At 47.7% G+C, this 27,070-nt stretch overlaps 1 long non-coding RNA gene across 1 annotated transcript in view; it reads left to right on the top strand.

The window, feature by feature from the left end:
• Nucleotides 1–19,056, top strand: part of LOC140109615 (uncharacterized) — a 42,036-nt gene extending 22,980 nt beyond the window's left edge. The window contains exon 4 of the long non-coding RNA XR_011851389.1: nucleotides 18,204–19,056. This is a non-coding gene — a long non-coding RNA (uncharacterized lncRNA). The remainder of the gene's footprint in view (nucleotides 1–18,203) is intronic.
• The last annotated feature ends 8,014 nt before the right edge of the window (nucleotides 19,057–27,070 follow it).

Here is a 27,070-nt window from a genome sequence, read left to right as displayed (position 1 = left end):
AGTGGTGGTCACTATGGTGTTCCACTAGCTCCTGGTCTGGTCACTGTGGTGTAGGACTAGTCCTGGTCCTGTGCTGGTCGGCATGGTGTAGGACTAGTCCTGCTCCTGTGGTGGCCAGCATGGTGTCGGAATGTCCCCTGTTCCTGTGGTGATCACTATGGTGTAGCACTGGCTTCTGGTCTGGTGGTAGTCATTATGATGTGGGTTTGGTCCCTGGTCCTGTGGTGGTCATCATGGTGAAGGACTAGCTCCTGGTCCTGTGGTGGTCACTATGGTGTTCCCTAGCTCCTGGTCTGGTGATGGTCACTATGGTGTGATACTGGCTCTTGGTCCTGTGGTGGTTGGCATGGGGGAGGACTAGTCCTGGTCCTGTGGTGGCCAGCGTGGTGTAGGACCAGTCTTGCTCCTGTGGTGGTTGGCTTGGTGTTTGACAGGCCCCTGCTCCTGTGGTGGCCGGCATGGTGTTTGACAGGCCCCTGTTCCTGTGGTGGTCGGCATGGTGTCGGACAAGTTCTGTTTCTGTGGTGGTCGGCATGGTGTCGGTCTGGCCTCTGCTCCTGTGGTGGCCGGCTTGGTGTCGGTCTGGCCTCTGCTCCTGTGGTGTTTGGCATGGTGTCGCACTGACCCCTGCTCCTGTGGTGGTTGACATGGTGTCTGACGGGCCCCTGCTCCTGTGGTGGTCGATGTGGTGTCGGACTGGTCCTTCTCCTGTGGTGGTTGGCATGGTGTAGGACTGGTCCTGCTCCTGTGGTGGTTGGCATAGTGTAGGACTGGTCCTGCTCCTGTGGTGGTTGGCATGGTGTAGGACTGGCCCCTGCTCCTGAGGTGGTTGGCATGGTGTAGGACTGGCCTCTGCTCCTGTGGTGGTTGGCATGGTGTAGGACTGGTCCTGCTCCTCTAGTGGTTGGCATGGTGTCGGACTGGTCCTGCTCCTGTGGTGGTTGGCATGTTGTAGGACTGGTCCTGCTCCTGTGGTGGTTGGCATGGTGTCGGACTGGCCCATGCTCCTGTGGTGGTTGGCATAGTGTAGGACTGGCCCAGCTCCTGTGGTGGTCGGCATAGTGTAGGACTGGTCCTGCTCCTGTGATGGTCGGCATGGTGTAGGACTGGCCCCTGCTCCGGTGGTGGTCGGCATGGTGTAGGACTGGTCCCTGCTCCGGTGGTGGTCGGCATGGTGTAGGACTGGCCCCTGCTCCTGTGGTGGTTGGCATGGTGTAGGACTGGTCCTGTTCCTGTGGTGGTTGGCATGGTGTGAGACTGGCCTCTGCTCCTGTGGTGGTCGGCATGGTGTAGGACTGGTCCTGCTCCTGTGGTGGTTGACATGATGTAGGACTGGCTCCTGCTTCTGTGGTGGTTGGCATGGTGTAGGACTGGTCCTGGTCCTGCTGTGGTTGGCATGGTGTAGGACTGGTCCTGGTCCTGTGGTGGTTGGCATGGTGTAGGACTGGTCCTGTTCCTGTGGTGGTTGGCATGGTGTAGGACTTGCCTCTTCCCCTGTGGTGGTCGGCATGGTGTAGGACTGGTCCTGTTCCTTTGGTGGTTGGCATGGTGTAGGACTGGCCCCTGCTCCTGTGGTGGTTGGCATGGTGTAGGACTGGCCCCTGCACGTGTGGTGGTTGGCATGGTGTAGGACTGGCCCCTGCTCCTGTGGTGGTTGGCATGGTATAGAACTGGTCCTGCTCCTGTGGTGGCCGGCATGGTGTAGGACTGGACCTGTTCCTGTGGTGGTTGGCATGGTGTAGGACTGGTCCTGGTCCTGTTCCTGTGGTGGTTGGCATGGTGTAGGACTGGTCCTGGTCCTGTTCCTGTGGTGGTTGGCATGGTGTAGGACTGGTCCTGGTCCTGTGGTGGTTGGCATGGTGTAGGACTGGCCCCTGCTCCTGTGGTGGTTGGCCCTGACCATAGAGAGACCACACTGTGCAGACAATACCCTTCCACTGGACAACACCTATCGGGATCAACAGCAGCTCAAAACCTCATGGATCTTAGATACTCTGAACCCCGGACCTCCATTGTAGATCCTCTTTCTGATGTTTGGTTAATTCTCTCTAATGCAAAAAGAAAGAAAGGGGGCAAATATCTGAGTGATTGTTAAAAGGGGTCAACTTGTGATGTCAATGACTGGGTCTTGGCATCTGTGGAGCAGCAGTTCATTTTGGCTTCGTCCAGAATGTAGTAAATGGTACCTACCCAAAATGCCTCATAGACCACCAGTGACCGGGTCATCGATACATATTGGCAGAAGAGCTACCAGTCCTGAAATTACTGAAAGAAGTTCCATCAGACTTTGATAGCCTTGGGTCATCACAAGATGATCCACCATCTACAAGGGGAAAAGATGGAAACAGGATGTATTATGGGCAGAGTGATGGTCCAGGAAAGGTTCAGCTGGAAAATCTTGTGTCCTAGCATCATACAGATATTATTGTGACTCGAACCACCAAATGAAGTACCCACCAGTGGTGCTCCCTACTGGCAGGAGCTCGTATGAGCAGGATTAAGGTCAACTATACGAGGTATGAGGAACATGACCTAAAGATGTTGGTTATGACTTTGCTCCAAATTTTTGCCCTGGCTCTGGACATATAGCAGAAATCTTACTCTTAACATCTACTGAGATAGATTGCGCTCTAGACGAATCAGGAGAAGAATCTACTCTGTAAATATCAGCAGATAAACCCTATCATGGACTTATCAGGAGTAAAACCTTGCTCTGTAAATATCAGGAGGTAGACCTCATTCTGTACATGTTGGGAGGTAGACCTCGCACGGTAGATATCGGGAGGTAGACGTCGCACGGTAGATATCGGAAGGTAGACGTCGCACGGTAGATATCGGGAGGTAGACGTCGCACGGTAGATATCGGGAGGTAGACGTCGCACGGTAGATATCGGGAGGTAGACGTCGCACGGTAGATATCGGGAGGTAGACGTCGCACGGTAGATAGCGGGAGGTAGACGTCGCACGGTAGATAGCGGGAGGCAGACCTCGCACGGTAGATAGCGGGAGGCAGACCTCGCACGGTAGATAGCGGGAGGCAGACCTCGCACGGGAGATAGCGGGAGGCAGACCTCGCACGGGAGATAGCGGGAGGCAGACCTCGCACGGGAGATAGCGGGAGGCAGACCTCGCACGGGAGATAGCGGGAGGCAGACCTCGCACGGGAGATAGCGGGAGGCAGACCTCGCACGGGAGATAGCGGGAGGCAGACCTCGCACGGGAGATAGCGGGAGGCAGACCTCGCACGGGAGATAGCGGGAGGCAGACGTCGCACGGGAGATAGCGGGAGGCAGACCCTACTCTTCGATAAAGCCAGTTCTTGGAATATGAGGCGACAGCTGCCGCCCTGGACAGGTCAGGAGACACACATACAAACATAAAGACATTACAATAGGAACTAGGGCCCTTGCCATCTTAGTTCAATGGGAGGTCGAAGTGCAGAGGTTGAGAGAGAGACTGAGATTAGGGAGGTGCAGAGCTTTCTGGGTGAGGGTGATTTGGAAGGAGCCTGAGGGGCAGTGTAGTGACTGGCATGGGCTCTAGGCTTCCATGTAGCATCTGGTTTGATGGACAATCCGACTGCTGCATTGGTCTCATCGCTCTAATGGACATTGCTTCAGAATCTGCACAGTCTGATCTTAGGCTGGAACTTCTGCTCTTGAGAAGACTGTCTGCTGTCATGAATCTTACAGTAAAGACTCCTCAGAAGAGTGATCTTCAATAACTGCTGCTTTCCCCTACCGCTATTACCACCAGAATGCCTCCCCTGCCCCCCCTATCATCACCTATATGCTTCACTTATCCATCTTCCACAACTACATCATCACCGAAATGCCTCTTATACATCCTCCCCCACCCCCTATTACCACCGGTGGGCCTCTCTTATACATCCTCCCCCACCCCCTATTACCACCGGTGTGTCTCTCTTATACATCCTCCCGCTCCCCCTATCATCACCGAAATGCCTCTTATAGATCCTCCCCCACCCCCTATCACCACCGGTGTGCCTCTCTTATACATCCTCCCGCTCCCCCTATCACCACCGGTGTGCCTCTCTTATACATCCTCCTCCACCCCCTATCACCACCGGTGTGCCTCTCTTATACATCCTCCCGCTCCCCCTATCACCACCGGTGTGCCTCTCTTATACATCCTCCTCCACCCCCTATCACCACCGGTGTGCCTCTCTTATACATCCTCCTCCACCCCCTATCACCACCGGTGTGCCTCTCTTATACATCCTCCCCCACCCCCTATCACCACCGGTGTGCCTCTCTTATACATCCTCCTCCACCCCCTATCACCACCGGTGTGCCTCTTATACACCCTCCCCCACCCTCTATCACCACCGGTGTGCCTCTCTTATACATCCTCCTCCACCCCCTATAACCACCGGTGTGTCTCTCTTATACACCCTCCCCCACCCCCTATCACCACCGGTGTGCCTCTCTTATACATCCTCCTCCACCCCCTATCACCACCGGTGTGCCTCTCTTATACATCCTCCCGCTCCCCCTATCACCACCGGTGTGCCTCTCTTATACACCCTCCCGCTCCCCCTATAACCACCGGTGTGCCTCTCTTATACATCCTCCTCCACCCCCTATCACCACCGGTGTGCCTCTCTTATACACCCTCCCGCTCCCCCTATAACCACCGGTGTGCCTCTCTTATACACCCTCCCGCTCCCCCTATAACCACCGGTGTGCCTCTCTTATACATCCTCCCGCTCCCCCTATCACCACCGGTGTGCCTCTCTTATACACCAACCCCCTATAACCACCGGTGTGCCTCTCTTATACATCCTCCTCCACCCCCTATCACCAACGGTGTGCCTCTCTTATACACCCTCCCGCTCCCCCTATAACCACCGGTGTGACTCTCTTATACATCCTCCCCCACCCCCTATCACCACCGGTGTGCCTCTCTTATACACCAACCCCCTGTAACCACCGGTGTGCCTCTCTTATACATCCTCCCGCTCCCCCTATTACCACCGGTGGGCTTCTCTAATGCATCCTCCCGCTCCCCCTATCACCACCGGTGTGCCTCTCTTATACACCCTCCCCCACCCCCTATTACCACCGGTGGGCCTCTCTTATACATCCTCCCGCTCCCCCTATCACCACCGATGTGCCTCTCTTATACATCCTCCTCCACCCCCTATCACCACCGGTGTGTCTCTCTTATACATCCTCCCCCACCCCCTATCACCAACGGTGTGCCTCTCTTATACACCCTCCCGCTCCCCCTATAACCACCGGTGTGCCTCTCTTATACACCAACCCCCTATAACCACCGGTGTGCCTCTCTTATACATCCTCCTCCACCCCCTATAACCACCGGTGTGCCTCTCTTATACATCCTCCTCATCTCCCTATCACCACCGGTGTGCCTCTCTTATACACCAACCCCCTATCACCACCGGTGTGCCTCTCTTATACATCCTCCTCCACCCCCTATAACCACCGGTGTGCCTCTCTTATACATCCTCCTCCACCCCCTATAACCACCGGTGTGTCTCTCTTATACATCCTCCCCCACCCCCTATCACCACCGGTGTGCCTCTCTTATACATCCTCCTCCACCCCCTATAACCACCGGTGTGTCTCTCTTATACATCCTCCCGCTCCCCCTATCACCACCGATGTGCCTCTCTTATACATCCTCCCGCTCCCCCTATCACCACCGGTGTGCCTCTCTTATACATCCTTCTGCTCCCCATTTTATCCTCCCGTTACCACCATCCCTTCTTCTCCCTATCGCAGTCAGTGTTCTCCTTTTCCATCTTCCCTTCCCCCACCATTTATGGCATTTTCCCTGCTTTGCTCAAATCAATCAATGGATTGCTCAATGTTTTAATCTTATAAGGGATCCAGGTCGTTCTGATTAATGGACATTGGGGCATCTTTACTAAGGGTCCGTCGGATGCATTTTCGTCGGGTTTCCCGAAAGTTTCCTTTTTGCCCTAAATTGCCCCGGGTTTGTGACGCATCGGCGCCGGCTTTCATGCGACACAAATCGGGGGAACGTGGCCGTCAGACAACCCGCACCAGGCATTATGGGCAGTTAATAAGATCCTTTTATGCCTAGACCTTTGGTCAGTATAGGGGCCATCCTCTACACCTAAAGGAGAGAAGCTTCTATCATCACCTAGACACGGGGCATCCTCTACACCTAGAGGAGAGGAGGTTCTACCATCACCATAGACAGGGGGCATCCTCTACACCTAGAGGAGAGGAGGTTCTACCATCACCATAGACAGGGGGCATCCTCTACACCTAGAGGAGAGGAGGTTCTACCATCACCATAGACAGGGGACATCCTCTACACCTAGAGGAGAGGAGGTTCTACCATCAACATAGACAGGGGCATCCTCTACACCTAGAGGAGAGGAGATTCTACCATCACCATAGACAGGGGCATCCTCTACACCTAGAGGAGAGGAGATTCTACCATCACCATAGACAGGAGGCATCCTCTACACCTAGAGGAGAGGAGGTTCTACCATCAGCATAGACAGGGGACATCCTCTACACCTAGAGGAGAGGAGGTTCTATCATCACCATAGACAGGGGACATCCTCTACACCTAGAGGAGAGGAGGTTCTACCATCACCATAGACAGGAGGCATCCTCTACACCTAGAGGAGAGGAGGTTCTAACATCACCATAGACAGGGGAATCCTCTACACCTAGAGGAGAGGAGGTTCTACCATCACCATAGACAGGAGGCATCCTCTACACCTAGAGGAGAGGAGGTTCTACCATCACCATAGACAGGAGGCATCCTCTACACCTAGAGGAGAGGAGGTTCTACCATCACCATAGACAGGAGGCATCCTCTACACCTAGAGGAGAGGAGGTTCTATCATCACCATAGACAGGGGGCATCCTCTACACCTAGAGGAGAGGGGGTTCTACCATCACCATACACAGGGGGCATCCTCTACACCTAGAGGAGAGGGGGTTCTATCATCACCATAGACAGGAGGCATCCTCTACACCTAGAGGAGAGGTGGTTCTACCATCACCATAGACAGGAGACATCCTCTACACCTAGAGGAGAGGAGGTTCTACCATCACCATAGACAGGGACATCCTCTACACCTAGAGGAGAGGAGGTTCTACCATCACCATAGACAGGGGACATCCTCTACACCTAGAGGAGAGGAGGTTCTACCATCACCATAGACAGGGGGCATCCTCTACACCTAGAGGAGAGGAGGATCTACCATCACCATAGACAGGGGACATCCTCTACACCTAGAGGAGAGGAGGTTCTACCATCACCATAGACAGGGGGCATCCTCTACACCTAGAGGAGAGGAGGATCTACCATCACCATAGACAGGGGGCATCCTCTACACCTAGAGGAGAGGTGGTTCTACCATCACCATAGACAGGAGACATCCTCTACACCTAGAGGAGAGGAGGTTCTACCATCACCATAGACAGGGGACATCCTCTACACCTAGAGGAGAGGAGGTTCTACCATCACCATAGACAGGGGCATCCTCTACACCTAGAGGAGAGGAGGTTCTACCATCACCATAGACAGGGGCATCCTCTACACCTAGAGGAGAGGAGGTTCTACCATCACCATAGACAGGGAGCATCCTCTACACCTAGAGGAGAGGAGGATCTACCATCACCATAGACAGGGGCATCCTCTACACCTAGAGTAGAGGAGGTTCTACCATCACCATAGACAGGGGGCATCCTCTACACCTAGAGGAGAGGAGGTTCTACCATCACCATAGACAGGGGGCATCCTCTATACCTAGAGAAGAGGAGGTTCTACCATCACCATAGATAGGGGGGCATCCTCTACACCTAGAGGAGAGGAGGTTCTACCCTCACCATAGACAGGGGCATCCTCTACACCTAGAGGAGAGGAGGTTCTACCATCACCATAGACAGGAGGCATTCTCTACACCTAGAAGAGAGCAGGTTCTACCATCACCATAGACAGGAGTCATTCTCTACACCTAGAGGAGAGGAGGTTCTACCATCACCATAGACAGGGGGCATCCTCTACACCTAGAGAAGAGGAGGTTCTACCATCACCATAGACAGGAGGCATCCTCTACACCTAGAGGAGAGGAGGTTCTATCATCACCATAGACAGGGGCATCCTCTACACCTAGAGGAGAGGAGGTTCTACCATCACCATAGACAGTGGGCATCCTCTACACCTAGAGGAGAGGAGGTTCTACCATCACCATAGACAGGGGGCATCCTCTACACCTAGAGGAGAGGAGGTTCTACCATCACCATAGACAGGGGGCATACTCTACACCTAGAGGAGAGGAGGTTCTACCATCACCATAGACAAGGGGCATCCTGTACACCTGGAGGAGAGGAGGTTCTACCATCACCATAGACAGGGGCATCCTCTACACCTAGAGGAGAGGAGGTTCTACCATCACCATAGACAGGGGGCATCCTCTACACCTACAGCAGAGGAGGTTCTACCATCACCATAGACAGGGGACATCCTCTACACCTAGAGGAGAGGAGGTTCTACCATCACCATAGACAGGGGGCATCCTCTACATCTACACCTAGAGGAGAGGAGGTTCTACCATCACCATAGACAGGGGCATCCTCTACACCTACAGCAGAGGAGGTTCTACCATCACCATAGACAGGGGACATCCTCTACACCTAGAGGAGAGGAGGTTCTATCATCACCATAGACAGGGGGCATCCTCTACACCTAGAGGAGAGGAGGTTCTACCATCACCATAGACAGGGGGCATCCTCTACACCTAGAGGAGAGGAGGTTCTACCATCACCATAGACAGGGGGCATCCTCTACACCTACAGCAGAGGAGGTTCTACCATCACCATAGACAGGGGACATCCTCTACACCTAGAGGAGAGGAGGTTCTACCATCACCATAGACAGGGGACATCCTCTACACCTAGAGGAGAGGAGGTTCTACCATCACCATAGACAGGGGGCATAATCTACACCTAGAGGAAAGGAGGTTTTACCATCACCATAGACAGGGGGCATTCTCTACACCTAGAGGAGAGGAGGTTCTACCATCACCATAGACAGGGGGCATCCTCTACACCTAGAGGAGAGGAGGTTCTACCATCACCATAGACAGGGGGCGTCCTCTACACCTAGAGGAGAAGGAGGTTCTACCATCACCATAGACAGGGGGAGATCCTCTACACCTAGAGGAGAGGAGGTTCTACCATCACCATAGACAGGGGGCATCCCCTACACCTAGAGGAGAGGAGGTTCTACCATCACCATAGACAGGAGGCATCCTCTACACCTAGAGGAGAGGAGGTTCTACCATCACCATAGACAGGGGGCGTCCTCTACACCTAGAGGAGAAGGAGGTTCTACCATCACCATAGACAGGGGGAGATCCTCTACACCTAGAGGAGAGGAGGTTCTACCATCACCATAGACAGGGGGCATCCCCTACACCTAGAGGAGAGGAGGTTCTACCATCACCATAGACAGGAGGCATCCTCTACACCTAGAGGAGAGGAGGTTCTACCATCACCATAGACAGGGGGCGTCCTCTACACCTAGAGGAGAGGAGGTTCTCCCATCACCATATACAGGGGACATCCTCTACACCTAGAGGACAAGGGGTTCTGTTATCACCAGGGTGCATCATCTACACCTAGAGGAGAGGCGGTTCTACATCGCCATTAGTTATGGGTTTTCCAGTGATGGTCAGGAGCAGTCTCTATCCATCCATTTTTTTCTCTGTCCTCCAGTGTTGGTCAGGTGTGTCTCCATTAATTCCTGGTTCTTTCACATTTGTACTCATCCAGTGATGGTCATGTGAAGTTTCCATCCACCATATCTTTTGGCACCGTGACATCTAGGGTCCGGCAGTGATGATCAGACGCAGTCTTCATCCAACTCCATCCAAAATGAGTAGCGCGACCCTTAAATTAGCCCCATAGTGTCCTGTGATGGGCACCAGTGACCTCCCTCATAAGTTCTTCGAGACCTCCTCATTAAACATTGGTCTTCGGTCAAGGGGAAAAAGCCTACAAAGTTTACGCTTCACTGGGGGTCATTTACTAAGGGCCTGATTCGCGTTTTCCCGACGTATTACCCGAATATTTCCGATTTGCGCTGATTTTCCCTGAATTGCCCCGGGATTTTGGCGCACGCGATCGGATTGTGGCGCATTGGCACAGGCATGCACGCCATAGAAAATGGGGCCGTGGCCAAACGAAAACCCGGCGGATTCAGAAAAACCGCCGCATTTAAAAAAACAAAACAAAATAGTGTCGCGGGACTCGTGCTTACCTTCACTAGCAATAGGCCGGTGTACTTCAGGGTATTCTGGCGGACCTCAGCGCAGCAGCGCCACCTGGTGGACGTCAGAGGAACTACCTTAGTTAATCCCGGCCGGACCCGAATCCTCCGCAGAGAACGCGCCGCTGGATCGCGAATGGACCGGGTAAGTAAATCTGCCCCAATAATGTACTTGGGTTTGTCTGGACTAGCATCGTACATCCTGGTTTAATGAACTCTCCCCTAGACATGTTATTATTATTAGTTCCCAGGCCTTGAAGCTTTATCACACTCGGGCCTTAGAGAATGCCCTGGAACACAACTTCAAAATTTTATCCAAATGTTTCTTTACCTCCGTAAGACTTCTTGTTTTCTCAGGTGTCAGAGCAATGTTGGTGCTGTATATTGGAACGATGTCCCCGCAGGACGATATAGATCATTTGTATAAGCCAATTTCTTCCACTGGTCTTACACCTAACAGGCTCTGCTCTCTGCTGTGCTCGAAACCTTCCAGATATCAAGAAAGCGTCTTACCTCGGCCTCTGAGACCACTGTCCAGTGTACAACTGATTGCGTAGCGGCTGTCGGTCATATCAGGAGAATAGAAGAATTGGAGGCGGGAGGTGATAACAAGTTATCCAGCTTTCCCTCTACCTTGACTCCTTGGCCTTCCTTCTGGAGCTCCAATTCTTTTGAGCACCGGGTCTCTTGACGTTCCCCTCCCTAATTTGCCTCCCCTGCTTAGGCCAGCTATTGGCTTCAGTGCTCAAATAGAGATATACCGGGGCAGCTTATGTGTACTAATAGATAAATGAGCCATCATTCGTGTCCCTCCCCCTCTTCAGACCATCTTTTCCATGTCATGAACGTTCCCGTATTCTTGATTCTTGCCATGATCAGACCCTGCAGACATCACAAAATCATAGAAGCAACCAGTGATTGCCAGGAAGAGACATCCTATCTGATGACAGTAAGCAGCATCTGGGTGGGATGAGGAGATGTTTGATAGTTCAGACACGATCTCATAGACGTGACTGATGTCCAGGTTGATAGGTCTCTTGCAATCCGACTGCCCACCAGCCCCTTATCTCCGTCACACTGATCAGCCTCCCCGGATTACGAGGCAGCCTCTCCTGGAACTTCCTCTCTTTCCCCCTCGATCTCCCTCACATTCACTAATTATAAGTTTGTTACTATAATTGTCGGATAAACAGAAGGAACAGTTTAATTAAATAAATGATCCTGTTCATTCCGATCAGGGAAATCGGTCTGGAAGGGAAGTGTGGGGGGATGGGAAGACGACAAAGCGGCTAGGTAGGGGGCGGCTAATGTAGAGGCTCATCACTGTCTGCTGGAAACGTCAATGTGAGAATGTGTGACTCTGCTCACGGATACTTTACCTCAAAGTGCAGAAGATTTACCTAAATGCTAAGAATGGATCCTTCTGATTATGGGCAACCAGATCCCCAGTGATCCTACTGATTATAGTGGTTTATTGTCATTGTGGGCTCCTGTAATAGTGTATTCCCATCACGTGGGGTCATCATTTTGCATGCAGGACTGTATCTGAAGTTTTAGCCGGATACCTCTCAGATTTCACCATCGCCTGGACCAGAGATGCCATAATCACCAGTGACCTCTCAGCAATTGTCACCATTAGACAGAGAACCCATGACCAGCAGAGCCCATCCAGCAGATGTCACAGTAGTGTAAACCAAAGATCCCATGATGGAGACCATCAAGCAGATGTTATTATAACCATAGCTTGGACCAGAGACCCCACAGCCAGTGGTATCTGCCCAGCAGAAGTCACCTTAGGTTAGACCATAGATCCAGTAATCAGCGCAGATTGTCCAGCAGACAGGGTCAGCTCCAGGTTTCGGTAGGCCCCCAGGCGACAGACCTCCACTAGGGCTTACTGAAAGCCTTCGCTGTGAACTCTTGTGGCAGCACTCAAAATTCAGAAACTAAAACAGTCTCCTGTTCCCTAAAATATTCATATCATACCAAACAGCCAGCTCAAGGTTATGTTATATATGCTCCACTCACCCCCATGTATTGCTTAAGTGAGCCCCCCCACCACCAGCTCTGGGCCCCGTCACTTTCCCAGGTATGCCAGTGCTGGTGCTGGCCCTACCGGCAGATGTCTCCATGACCACCTTATGTCACGTAGCATAAATTAGAGATCCCATGATCAGCGGTGACTGTCAGAAGTGACCATAGCCTAGACCAGCGATCTTATTACCAGCAGAAACATCCAGCAGATGTCACCATAGCCGAGATGACTCTAGATGGTCAGTGGCGGGTGCTCAGCAGATATCACCATTGTGTAGATCAGAGATCCCTTGATCAATGGAGGGTGTGGAGCAGATGTCACTATATAGTATTTCAGAGATCCCATGATCCTGGACTGTGTGTCCAGCAGATGTCACCATAGCCTAGACTAGAGATCCTATGACCAGTAGAGACCGTCCAGCAGATGTCACCATAGCCTAGACTAGAGATCTCATGATCAGAGGTGGCCATCCAGCAGATGTCACCATAGCCTAGATGACTATAGATGGTCAGTGGCGGGTGCTCAGCAGATATCACCATTGTGTAGTTCAGAGATCCCTTGATCAATGGAGGGTGTGCAGCAGATGTCACTATATAGTATTTCAGAGATCCCATGATCCTGGACTGTGTGTCCAACAGATGTCACCATAGCCTAGACTAGAGATCTCATGATCAGAGGTGGCCATCCAGCAGATGTCACCATAGCCTAGACTAGAGATCTCATGATCAGAGGTGGCCATTCAGCAGATGTCACCATAGACTAGAGATCTCATGATCAGAGGTGGCCATCCAGCATATGTCACCATAGCCTAGACCAGAGATCTCATGATCAGAAGTGGCCATCCAGCAGATGTGACCATAGCCTAGACTAGAGATCTCATGATCAGAGGTGGCCGTCCAGCAGATGTCACCATATCCTAGGCTAGAGATCTCATGATCAGAGGTGGCCGTCCAGCAGATGTCACCATATCCTAGGCTAGAGATCTCATGATCAGAGGTGGCCGTCCAGCAGATGTCACCATAGCCTAGACCAGAGATCTCATGATCAGAGGTGGCTGTCCAGCAGATGTCACCATAGCCTAGACCAGAGATCTCATGATCAGAGGGGGCCGTCCAGCAGATGTCACCATAGCCTAGGCTAGAGATCTCATGATCAGAGGTGGCCGTCCAGCAGGTGTCACCATAGCCTAGACTAGAGATCTCATGATCAGAGGTGGCCGTCCAGCAGATGTCACCATAGCCTAGACTAGAGATCTCATGATCAGAGGTGGCCATCCAGCATATGTCACCATAGCCTAGACCAGAGATCTCATGATCAGAAGTGGCCATCCAGCAGATGTGACCATAGCCTAGACTAGAGATCTCATGATCAGAGGTGGCCGTCCAGCAGATGTCACCATATCCTAGGCTAGAGATCTCATGATCAGAGGTGGCCGTCCAGCAGATGTCACCATAGCCTAGACCAGAGATCTCATGATCAGAGGTGGCTGTCCAGCAGATGTCACCATAGCCTAGACCAGAGATCTCATGATCAGAGGGGGCCGTCCAGCAGATGTCACCATAGCCTAGGCTAGAGATCTCATGATCAGAGGTGGCCGTCCAGCAGGTGTCACCATAGCCTAGACTAGAGATCTCATGATCAGAGGTGGCCGTCCAGCAGATGTCACCATAGCCTAGACTAGAGATCTCATGATCAGAGGTGGCCATCCAGCAGATGTCACCATAGCCTAGACCAGAGATCTCATGATCAGAAGTGGCCATCCAGCAGATGTGACCATAGCCTAGACTAGAGATCTCATGATCAGAGGTGGCCGTCCAGCAGATGTCACCATATCCTAGACCAGAGATCTCATGATCAGTGGTGGCTGTCCAGCAGATGTCACCATAGCCTAGACCAGAGATCTCATGATCAGAGGGGGCCATCCAGCAGATGTCACCATAGCCTAGGCCAGAGATCTCATGATCAGAGGTGGCCGTCCAGCAGGTGTCACCATAGCCTAGACTAGAGATCTCATGATCAGAGGTGGCCGTCCAGCAGATGTCACCATAGCCTAGACTAGAGATCTCATGATCAGAGGTGGCCGTCCAGCAGATGTCACCATAGCCTAGACTAGAGATCTCATGATCAGAGGTGGCCGTCCAGCAGATGTCACCATAGCCTAGACCAGAGATCTCATGATCAGAGGTGGCTGTCCAGCAGATGTCACCATAGCCTAGACCAGAGATCTCATGATCAGAGGGGGCCATCCAGCAGATGTCACCATAGCCTAGGCTAGAGATCTCATGATCAGAGGTGGCTGTCCAACAGATGTCACCATAGCCTAGACTAGAGATCTCATGATCAGAGGTGGCCATCCAGCAGATGTCACCATAGCCTAGACTAGAGATCTCATGATCAGAGGTGGCCATCCAGCAGATGTCACCATAGCCTAGACTAGAGATCTCATGATCAGAGGTGGCCATCCAGCAGATGTCACCATAGCCTAGACTAGAGATCTCATGATCAGAGGTGGCCGTCCAGCAGATGTCACCATAGCCTAGAAAAATAAATTTGATGGTCCAGCCAACAGCGGTGAGCTTTCAGACTTTTATTTCGTCAAATTTCATTTATCCACAGTGTTAATCCATAGTTCCACCATAGCCTAGCCTAGAGATCTCATCATCAGAGGTGGCCATCCAGCAGATGTCACCATAGCCTAGAGATCTCATGATCAGAGGTGGCCGTCCAGCAGATGTCACGATAGCCTAGAGATCTCATGATCAGAAGTGGCCGTCCAGCAGATGTCACCATATCCTAGGCTAGAAATCTCATGATCAGAGGTGGCCGTCCAGCAGATGTCACCATAGCCTAGACCAGAGATCTCATGATCAGAGGTGGCCGTCCAGTAGATGTCACCGTAGCCTAGACCAGAGATCTCATGATCAGAGGTGGCCGTCCAGCAGATGTCACCGTAGCCTAGACTAGAGATCTCATGATCAGAGGTGGCCATCCAGCAGATTTCACCATAGCCTAGACTAGAGATCTCATGATCAGAGGTGGCCATCCAGCAGATTTCACCATAGCCTAGAGATCTCATGATCAGAGGTGGCCATCCGGCAGATGTCACCATAGCCTAGACCAGAGATCTCATGATCAGAGGTGGCCATCCAGCAGATGTCACCATAGCCTAGACCAGAGATCTCATGATCAGAGGTGGCCGTCCAGCAGATGTCACCATAGCCTAGAGATCTCATGATCAGAGGTGGCCGTTCAGCAGATGTCACCATAGCCTAGACTAGAGATCTCATGATCAGAGGTGGCCGTCGAGCAGATGTCACCGTAGCCTAGACCAGAGATCTCATGATCAGAGGTGGCCATCCAGCAGATGTCACCATAGCCTAGACTAGAGATCTCATGATCAGAGGTGGCCGTCCAGTAGATGTCACCGTAGCCTAGACCAGAGATCTCATGATCAGAGGTGGCCGTCCAGCAGATGTCACCGTAGCCTAGACTAGAGATCTCATGATCAGAGGTGGCCATCCAGCAGATTTCACCATAGCCTAGACTAGAGATCTCATGATCAGAGGTGGCCATCCAGCAGATGTCACCATAGCCTAGACTAGAGATCTCATGATCAGAGGTGGCCATCCAGCAGATGTCACCATAGCCTAGAGATCTCATGATCAGAGGTGGCTGTCCAGCAGATTTCACCATAGCCTAGACTAGAGATCTCATGATCAGAGGTGGCCGTCCAGCAGATGTGACCATAGCCTAGACCAGAGATCTCATGATCAGAGGTGGCCATCCAGCAGATGTGACCATAGCCTAGACTAGAGATCTCATGATCAGAGGTGGCCGTCCAGCAGATTTCACCATAGCCTAGACTAGCAGATGTGACCATAGCCTAGACTAGAGATCTCATGATCAGAGGTGGCCGTCCAGCAGATGTCACCATAGCCTAGAGATCTCATGATCAGAGGTGGCCATCCAGCAGATGTCACCATAGCCTAGACTAGAGATCTCATGATCAGAGGTGGCCGTCCAGCAGATGTCACCATAGCCTAGACCAGAGATCTCATGATCAGAGGTGGCCATCCAGCAGATGTGACCATAGCCTAGACTAGAGATCTCATGATCAGAGGTGGCTGTCCAGCAGATGTCACCATAGCCTAGACTAGAGATCTCATGATCAGAGGTGGCTGTCCAGCAGATGTCACCATAGCCTAGACCAGAGATCTCATGATCAGAGGTGGCTGTCCAGCAGATTTCACCATAGCCTAGACTAGAGATCTCATGATCAGAGGTGGCTGTCCAGCAGATGTCACCATAGCCTAGACTAGAGATCTCATGATCAGAGGTGGCCGTCCAGCAGATGTCACCATAGCCTAGACTAGAGATCTCATGATCAGAGGTGGCCGTCCAGCAGATGTCACCATAGCCTAGACTAGAGATCTCATGATCAGAGGTGGCTGTCCAGCAGATGTGACCATAGCCTATCATAGAGATCTCATGATCAGAGGTGGCCATCCAGCAGATGTCACCATAGCCTAGACTAGAGATCTCATGATCAGAGGTGGCCGTCCAGCAGATGAACCCATAGCCTAGACTAGAGATCTCATGATCAGAGGTGGCCATCCAGCAGATGTCACCATAGCCTAGACCAGAGATCTCATGATCAGAGGTGGCCGTCCAGCAGATGTCACCATAGCCTAGACTAGAGATCTCATGATCAGAGGTGGCCGTCCAGCAGATGTCACCATAGCCTGGACCAGAGATCTCATGATCAGAGGTGGCTGTCCAGCAGATGTCACCATAGCCTAGACCAGAGATCTCATGATCAGAGGTGGCCATCCAGCAGATGTCACCATAGCCTAGACTAGAGATCTCATGATCAGAGGTGGCCGTCCAGCAGATGTCACCATAGCCTAGACCAGAGATCTCATGATCAGAGGTGGCCGTCCAGCAGATGTCACCATAGCCTGGACCAGAGATCTCATGATCAGAGGTGGTCATCCAGCAGATGTCACCATAGCCTAGACCAGAGATCTCATGATCAGAGGTGGCTGTCCAGCAGATGTCACCATAGCCTAGACCAGAGATCTCATGATCAGAGGTGGCTGTCCAGCAGATGTCACCATAGCCTAGACTAGAGATCTCATGATCAGAGGTGGCCGTCCAGCAGATGTCACCATAGCCTGGACCAGAGATCTCATGATCAGAGGTGGCTGTCCAGCAGATGTCACCATAGCCTAGACCAGAGATCTCATGATCAGAGGGGGCCATCCAGCAGATGTCACCATAGCCTAGACTAGAGATCTCATGATCAGAGGTGGCTGTCCAGCAGATGTCACCATAGCCTGGACCAGAGATCTCATGATCAGAGGTGGCTGTCCAGCAGATGTGACCATAAGCTATATGTCATGTCTCGTGACGCAGGATGAGGCTGAGAGGCGGGCAGGGGTGAAAGCTTTTCTCCACTGAATACTAAGCAGATATTTTCTTCCCCACAACTCACTCCGGTTAATTTCCCAGTTTCCGGCTGGTGGATTGATTTCTGTTTGGATCTTTTGGCTATTTTTGAATATCGTAAGGACTTCTGTTTTGAACTTTTATGTATTCTTGTTGTGACTTTTGTGGTGGACTTACCTCTTAGTGATTTTGTTATTGATATACAATCCTCGCTGACCCTTGTTATCCCTTAATCTAGTGTAGTGAACGTCACCCAGTTGGGGCCATCCATTAGGGTGGTCATGAAGCGGAGACTAACCACCACATGTCACCTTAGGGTAAACCAGGATAAGCGTCTGGAGCCCAGCGGATGTGACCATGGCCAGGACCAGCTGTTTTCTTTCTTCTTCTTAATACTTGTCTTTTATCATTGCAGGTTCCTCAATGTCGGACCCGAGGAGATGCGGTGGTAGCCCCTTGCCCTGCTCCTGGGTCAGAGATGGAACGTAACAGAGTGATGGCCTTTTCTCCCATGCTCCGCCTGTCTCTGTCTGCTCCTTTTCCTACACTCGAGGGAAGATCATTTTGTTTGTAGACGTTGGGACGAGTGTCGTAGTCGGACATGTGCACCACGTGTCTCCTGCTGCGCTTCCCCAGATCCTACCCCCTGTCAGACTGACACTTTCCAGGTCCTTTGGATTTTCTTCTTTTTTCTTCATTTTTATCTCTTGCTTTGGTATAAATTTGACCTTTTTAGGGTCACCTCCTACTTTTTTGCCAGTCTTTTTGTTTTATTTTTGGGTTGATGTTGACCTCTGAGCTGGTATTCTTTGGGCTGGACGGATAACTTCCACCATCTTGCAGCAGTCTCCCTCATGGCGTCAGATCTTCGGGCCCCACTGATGCTGTGGCTCTTGGCCGCGTATCCGGCGGTGGGACAGAAAGTGGATGAAAAATATCCCGTAGTAAACACCAACTATGGGAAGCTGCGCGGAGTGAAGAAAGATCTGAACAATGAGATCCTGGGCCCCGTGGTGCAGTATTTGGGTATTCCTTACGCCACCCCTCCTATAGGAGAACGGAGGTTCCAGCCTCCTGAGGCTCCAGCCTCTTGGACCGAAATAAGGAACGCAACGACCTTTGCCTCCGTGTGTCCACAAAACCTCCATGGGATGTTACCAGGGATCATGCTGCCCCTATGGTTCACGGAGAACATGGATGTGGTGGCTGGATATGTCCAAAACCAGAGCGAAGACTGTCTGTACCTCAACATCTATGTCCCCCTGGAAGATGGTGAGAACATAAGTCATGATGTTATCACACTCCATACTGTACAGTGCACCGGGGAGAGGAGGAAGTGCAGAGGAGAAGCCATCATTGCATATATATATATATACATAGATATGGGGGAGAAGTCTGCGGGTGACCGGATATAGAGACAAAGTACAGCTACAATACTGAGAGCAACACACTGTGAATGAGTATACGGCTGCACAAATGATATAAGTATATAGCATAATGAACGACACTATATAGTGACAGTATATAGTGTATGCACATGATCGTATACATCCCTATATAGTAATGGTATATAGTGTGTATAGTATACAGGCCTATATAGTGATGGTATATAGTGTCTATAGTATACAGCTGTATATAGTGATGGTATATAGTGTGTATAGTGTACAGCTCTATATAGTAATGGTATATAGTGTGTATAGTGTACAGCTGTATATAGTAATGGTATATAGTGTGTATAGTGTACAGCTCTATATAGTAATGGTATATAGTGTGTATAGTGTACAGCTGTATATAGTGATGGTATATAGTGTGTATAGTGTACAGCTCTATATAGTAATGGTATATAGTGTGTATAGTGTACAGCTGTATATAGTGATGGTATATAGTGTGTATAGTATACAGCTCTATATAGTGATGGTATATAGTGTGTATAGTATACAGCCATATATAGTGATGGTATATAGTGTGTATAGTGTACAGCTCTATATAGTGATGGTATATAGTGTGTATAGTGTACAGCTCTATATAGTGATGGTATATAGTGTGTATAGTGTACAGCCCTATATAGTGATGGTATAAAGTGTGTATAGTGTACAGATCTATATAGTGATGGTATATAGTGTGTATAGTGTACAGGCCTATATAGTGATGGTATATAGTGTGTATAGTATACAGCCCTATATAGTGATGGTATATAGTGTGTATAGTGTACAGGCCTATATAGTGATGGTATATAGTGTGTATAGTATACCGCCCTATATAGTGACGGTATATAGTGTGTATAGTATACAGCCCTACAGAGTGACGGTATATAGTGTGTATAGTATACAGCCCTATATAGTGATGGTATATAGTGTGTATAGTGTACAGCCCTATATAGTAATGGTATATAGTGTGTATAGTGTACAGCTCTATATAGTGATGGTATATAGTGTGTATAGTATACAGCTCTACATAGTAATGGTATATAGTGTGTATAGTATACAGCTCTATATAGTGATGGTATATAGTGTGTATAGTATACAACCCTATATAGTGATGGTATATAGTGTGTATAGTATACAGCTCTATATAGTAATGGTATATAGTGTGTATAGTATACAACCCTATATAGTGATGGTATATAGTGTGTATAGTGTACAGCTCTATATAGTAATGGTATATAGTGTGTGTAGTATACAGCTCTATATAGTGATGGTATATAGTGTGTATAGTGTACAGCCCTATATAGTGATGGTATAAAGTGTGTATAGTATACAGCCCTATATAGTGATGGTATATAGTGTGTATAGTGTACATCCCTATATAGTGATGGTATAAAGTGTGTATAGTGTACATCCCTATATAGTGATGGTATATAGTGTGTATAGTGTACAGCCCTATATAGTGATGGTATATAGTGTGTATAGTGTACAGCTCTATATAGTGACGGTATATAGTGTCTATAGTATACAGCTCTATATAGTGATGGTATATAGTGTGTATAGTATACAGCCCTATATAATGATGGTATATAGTGTGTATAGTATACAGCCCTATATAGTGACAGTATATAGTGTGTATAGTGTACAGCCCTATATAGTGATGGTATATAGTGTGTATAGTATACAGCCCTATATAGTGATGGTATATAGTGTGTATAGTGTACATCCCTATATAGTGATGGTATATAGTGTGTATAGTGTACAGCTCTATATAGTAATGGTATATAGTGTGTATAGTGTACAGCTCTATATAGTAATGGTATATAGTGTGTGTAGTATACAGCTCTATATAGTGATGGTATATAGTGTGTACAGTGTACAGCCCTATATAGTGATGGTATATAGTGTGTATAGTATACAGCCCTATATAGTGATGGTATATAGTGTGTATAGTGTACATCCCTATATAGTGATGGTATAAAGTGTGTATAGTGTACAGCCCTATATAGTGATGGTATATAGTGTGTATAGTGTACAGCCATATATAGTGACGGTATATAGTGTGTATAGTGTACAGCTCTATATAGTGATGGTATATAGTGTCTATAGTATACAGCTCTATATAGTGATGGTATATAGTGTGTATAGTATACAGCCCTATATAATGATGGTATATAGTGTGTATAGTATACAGCCCTATATAGTGACAGTATATAGTGTGTATAGTGTACAGCCCTATATAGTGATGGTATATAGTGTGTATAGTATACAGCCCTATATAGTGATGGTATATAGTGTGTATAGTGTACATCCCTATATAGTGATGGTATAAAGTGTGTATAGTATACAGCCCTATATAATGATGGTATATAGTGTGTATAGTGTACAGCCATATATAGTGATGGTATATAGTGTGTATAGTTTACAGCCCTATATAGTGTTGGTATATAGTGTGTATAGTGTACAGCCCTATATAATGATGGTATATAGTGTGTATAGTATACAGCCATATATAGTGATGGTATATAGTGTGTATAGTGTACAGCCCTATATAGTATTGGTATATAGTGTGTATAGTATACAGCCATATATAGTGATGGTATATACTGTGTATAGTATACAGCCCTATATAGTGACAGTATATAGTGTGTATAGTGTACAGCTCTATATAGTATTGGTATATAGTGTGTATAGTGTACAGCCCTATATAGTGATGGTATATAGTGTGTATAGTATACAGCCATATATAGTGATGGTATATAGTGTGTATAGTATACAGCTCTATATAGTGATGGTATATAGTGTGTATAGTATACAGCCATATATAGTGATGGTATATAGTGTGTATAGTGTACAGCCCTATATAGTGACGGTATATAGTGTGTATAGTGTACAGCCCTATATAGTGATGGTATATAGTGTGTATAGTGTACAGCTCTATATAGTGATGGTATATAGTGTGTATAGTATACAGCCCTATATAATGATGGTATATAGTGTGTATAGTATACAGCCATATATAGTGATGGTATATAGTGTGTATAGTGTACAGCCCTATATAGTGATGGTATATACTGTGTATAGTATACAGCCCTATATAGTGACAGTATATAGTGTGTATAGTGTACAGCTCTATATAGTATTGGTATATAGTGTGTATAGTGTACAGCCCTATATAGTGATGGTATATAGTGTGTATAGTATACAGCCATATATAGTGATGGTATATAGTGTGTATAGTATACAGCCATATATAGTGATGGTATATAGTGTGTATAGTATACAGCTGTATATAGTGATGGTATATAGTGTGTATAGTATACAGCTCTATATAGTGATGGTATATAGTGTGTATAGTGTACAGCCCTATATAGTGACAGTATATAGTGTGTATAGTGTACAGCTCTATATAGTATTGGTATATAGTGTGTATAGTATACAGCTCTATATAGTGATGGTATATAGTGTGTATAGTGTACAGCCCTATATAGTGATGGTATATAGTGTGTATAGTATACAGCCATATATAGTGATGGTATATAGTGTGTATAGTATACAGCTCTATATAGTGATGGTATATAGTGTGTATAGTATACAGCCATATATAGTGATGGTATATAGTGTGTATAGTGTACAGCCCTATATAGTGATGGTATATAGTGTGTATAGTGTACAGCCCTATATAGTGATGGTATATAGTGTGTATAGTATACAGCCCTATATAGTGACAGTATATAGTGTGTATAGTGTACAGCCCTATATAGTGATGGTATATAGTGTGTATAGTGTACAGCCCTATATAGTGATGGTATATAGTGTGTATAGTATACAGCCCTATATAGTGACAGTATATAGTGTGTATAGTGTACAGCTCTATATAGTGATGGTATATAGTGTGTATAGTGTACAGCCCTATATAGTGATGGTATATAGTGTGTATAGTATACAGCTCTATATAGTAATGGTATATAGTGTGTATAGTGTACAGCTCTATATAGTGATGGTATATAGTGTGTATAGTATACAGCCCTATATAATGATGGTATATAGTGTGTATAGTATACAGCCATATATAGTGATGGTATATAGTGTGTATAGTGTACAGCCCTATATAGTGATGGTATATACTGTGTATAGTATACAGCCAGAGGTCGCACTAACATTTTTCCAGAAGGGTAAAAATACTCCTCTCACCATTTTTGAGGAGTATTTTTACCCGAGGAGGAGTATGAAAATTTCTGTAATACACATAGCACGCACACACACTACGCTCACAGGACACTGCACACACACACACGCACACACACACACTACGCTCACAGGACACTGCACACACACACACACACACACACACTACGCTCACAGGACACTGCACACACACACACACACACTACGCTCACAGGACACTGCACACACACACACACACACACACTACGCTCACAGGACACTGCACACACACACACACACACACTACGCTCACAGGACACTGCACACACACACACGCACACACACACACTACGCTCACAGGACACTGCACACACACACACACACACACACACTACGCTCACAGGACACTGCACACACACACACACACACACTACGCTTACAGGACACTGCACACACACACACACGCACACTACGCTCACAGGACACTGCACACACACACACACTACGCTCACAGGACACTGCACACACACTACGCTCACAGGACACTGCACACACACTACGCTCACAGGACACTGCACACACACACACACACACACTACGCTCACAGGACACTACACACACACACACACACACACACACACTACGCTCACAGGACACTGCACACACACTACGCTCACAGGACACTGCACACACACACACACACACTACGCTCACAGGACACTGCACACACACACACACACACACACACACACACACACACACACACTACGCTCACAGGACACTGCACACACACACACACACACACTACGCTCACAGGACACTGCACACACACACACACACACACTACGCTCACAGGACACTGCACACACACACACACACACACACACACACACACACTACGCTCACAGGACACTGCACACACACACACACACACTACGCTCACAGGACACTGCACACACACACACACTACGCTCACAGGACACTACACACACACACTACGCTCACAGGACACTACACACACACACTACGCTCACAGGACACTGCACACACACACACACACACACACACACACACTACGTCACAGAACACTGCGCACACACACACACACACACACACACACACTACGCTCACAAGACACTGCACACTCACACAGGACACTGCACACTCACACAGGACACTGCACACTCACACAGGACACTGCACACTCAAACAGGACACTGCACACTCAAACAGGACACTGCACACTCAAACAGGACACTGCACACTCAAACAGGACACTGCACACTCAAACAGGACACTGCACACTCAAACAGGACACTGCACACACTCACCCGGTCCCGTCGATCACATAAACGCAGGCAGCATTTGGAGCAGGACGGGGAGCGGCAGCCCCGCTGCCCACATGCCTCGCCCGGGGCCTGCGCTCTCGCTGCGGGTCTCTCCTGCCCGCCCCTGACACTGAGTCACGTGTCCTGCTGAGCGGTCCAGCGCGCGCTGCGATCGCTCTATAGACATTTCCCTCATTTGCAGCGCGCGCTGAACCGCTCAGCCTGCGCGCTACAGGGGATAATTGCCATGCGTTCTTTTACGCATGGCAATTATTTTGGGGGGTAATGGCGCCTCATCACGCGTCTATGACGCGTGGTGAGGCGTTAATGCGACCTCTGTATACAGCCCTATATATTGACAGTATATAGTGTGTATAGTGTACAGCTCTATATAGTATTGGTATATAGTGTGTATAGTGTACAGCCCTATATAGTGATGGTATATAGTGTGTATAGTATACAGCCATATATAGTGATGGTATATAGTGTGTATAGTATACAGCTCTATATAGTAATGGTATATAGTGTGTACAGTGTACAGCTCTATATAGTGATGGTATATAGTGTGTATAGTATACAGCCCTATATAGTGATGGTATATAGTGTGTATAGTATACAGCTCTATATAGTAATGGTATATAGTGTGTATAGTATACAGCCCTATATAGTGATGGTATATAGTGTGTATAGTATACAGCCCTATATATTGACAGTATATAGTGTGTATAGTGTACAGCTCTATATAGTATTGGTATATAGTGTGTATAGTGTACAGCCCTATATAGTGATGGTATATAGTGTGTATAGTATACAGCCATATATAGTGATGGTATATAGTGTGTATAGTGTACAGCTCTATATAGTGATGGTATATAGTGTGTATAGTATACAGCCATATATAGTGATGGTATATAGTGTGTATAGTGTACAGCCCTATATAGTGATGGTATATAGTGTGTATAGTGTACAGCCCTATATAGTGATGGTATATAGTGTGTATAGTATACAGCCCTATATAGTGACAGTATATAGTGTGTATAGTGTACAGCTCTATATAGTGATGGTATATAGTGTGTATAGTATACAGCCATATATAGTGATGGTATATAGTGTGTATAGTGTACAGCCCTATATAGTGATGGTATATAGTGTGTATAGTGTACAGCCCTATATAGTGATGGTATATAGTGTGTATAGTATACAGCCATATATAGTGATGGTATATAGTGTGTATAGTATACAGCTCTATATAGTGATGGTATATAGTGTGTATAGTATACAGCCATATATAGTGATGGTATATAGTGTGTATAGTGTACAGCCCTATATAGTGATGGTATATAGTGTGTATAGTGTACAGCCCTATATAGTGATGGTATATAGTGTGTATAGTATACAGCCCTATATAGTGACAGTATATAGTGTGTATAGTGTACAGCCCTATATAGTGATGGTATATAGTGTGTATAGTATACAGCCCTATATAATGATGGTATATAGTGTGTATAGTATACAGCTCTATATAGTAATGGTATATAGTGTGTATAGTGTACAGCTCTATATAGTGATGGTATATAGTGTGTATAGTATACAGCCCTATATAATGATGGTATATAGTGTGTATAGTATACAGCCATATATAGTGATGGTATATAGTGTGTATAGTGTACAGCCCTATATAGTGATGATATATACTGTGTATAGTATACAGCCCTATATAGTGACAGTATATAGTGTGTATAGTGTACAGCTCTATATAGTATTGGTATATAGTGTGTATAGTGTACAGCCCTATATAGTGATGGTATATAGTGTGTATAGTATACAGCCATATATAGTGATGGTATATAGTGTGTATAGTATACAGCTCTATATAGTGATGGTATATAGTGTGTATAGTATACAGCCATATATAGTGATGGTATATAGTGTGTATAGTGTACAGCCCTATATAGTGATGGTATATAGTGTGTATAGTGTACAGCCCTATATAGTGATGGTATATAGTGTGTATAGTATACAGCCCTATATAGTGACAGTATATAGTGTGTATAGTGTACAGCTCTATATAGTGATGGTATATAGTGTGTATAGTATACAGCCATATATAGTGATGGTATATAGTGTGTATAGTGTACAGCCCTATATAGTGATGGTATATAGTGTGTATAGTGTACAGCCCTATATAGTGATGGTATATAGTGTGTATAGTGTACAGCCCTATATAGTGATGGTATATAGTGTGTATAGTGTACAGTTCTATATAGTGATGGTATATAGTGTGTATAGTGTACAGCTGTATATAGTAATGGTATATAGTGTGTATAGTGTACAGCCCTATATAGTGATGGTATATAGTGTGT

This window comes from Engystomops pustulosus, unplaced genomic scaffold, assembly GCF_040894005.1.
Source record: "Engystomops pustulosus unplaced genomic scaffold, aEngPut4.maternal MAT_SCAFFOLD_234, whole genome shotgun sequence".
In the NCBI taxonomy this organism is placed as follows: Eukaryota; Metazoa; Chordata; class Amphibia; order Anura; family Leptodactylidae; genus Engystomops; species Engystomops pustulosus.
This window is presented reverse-complemented; position numbering and strand designations above follow the sequence as displayed.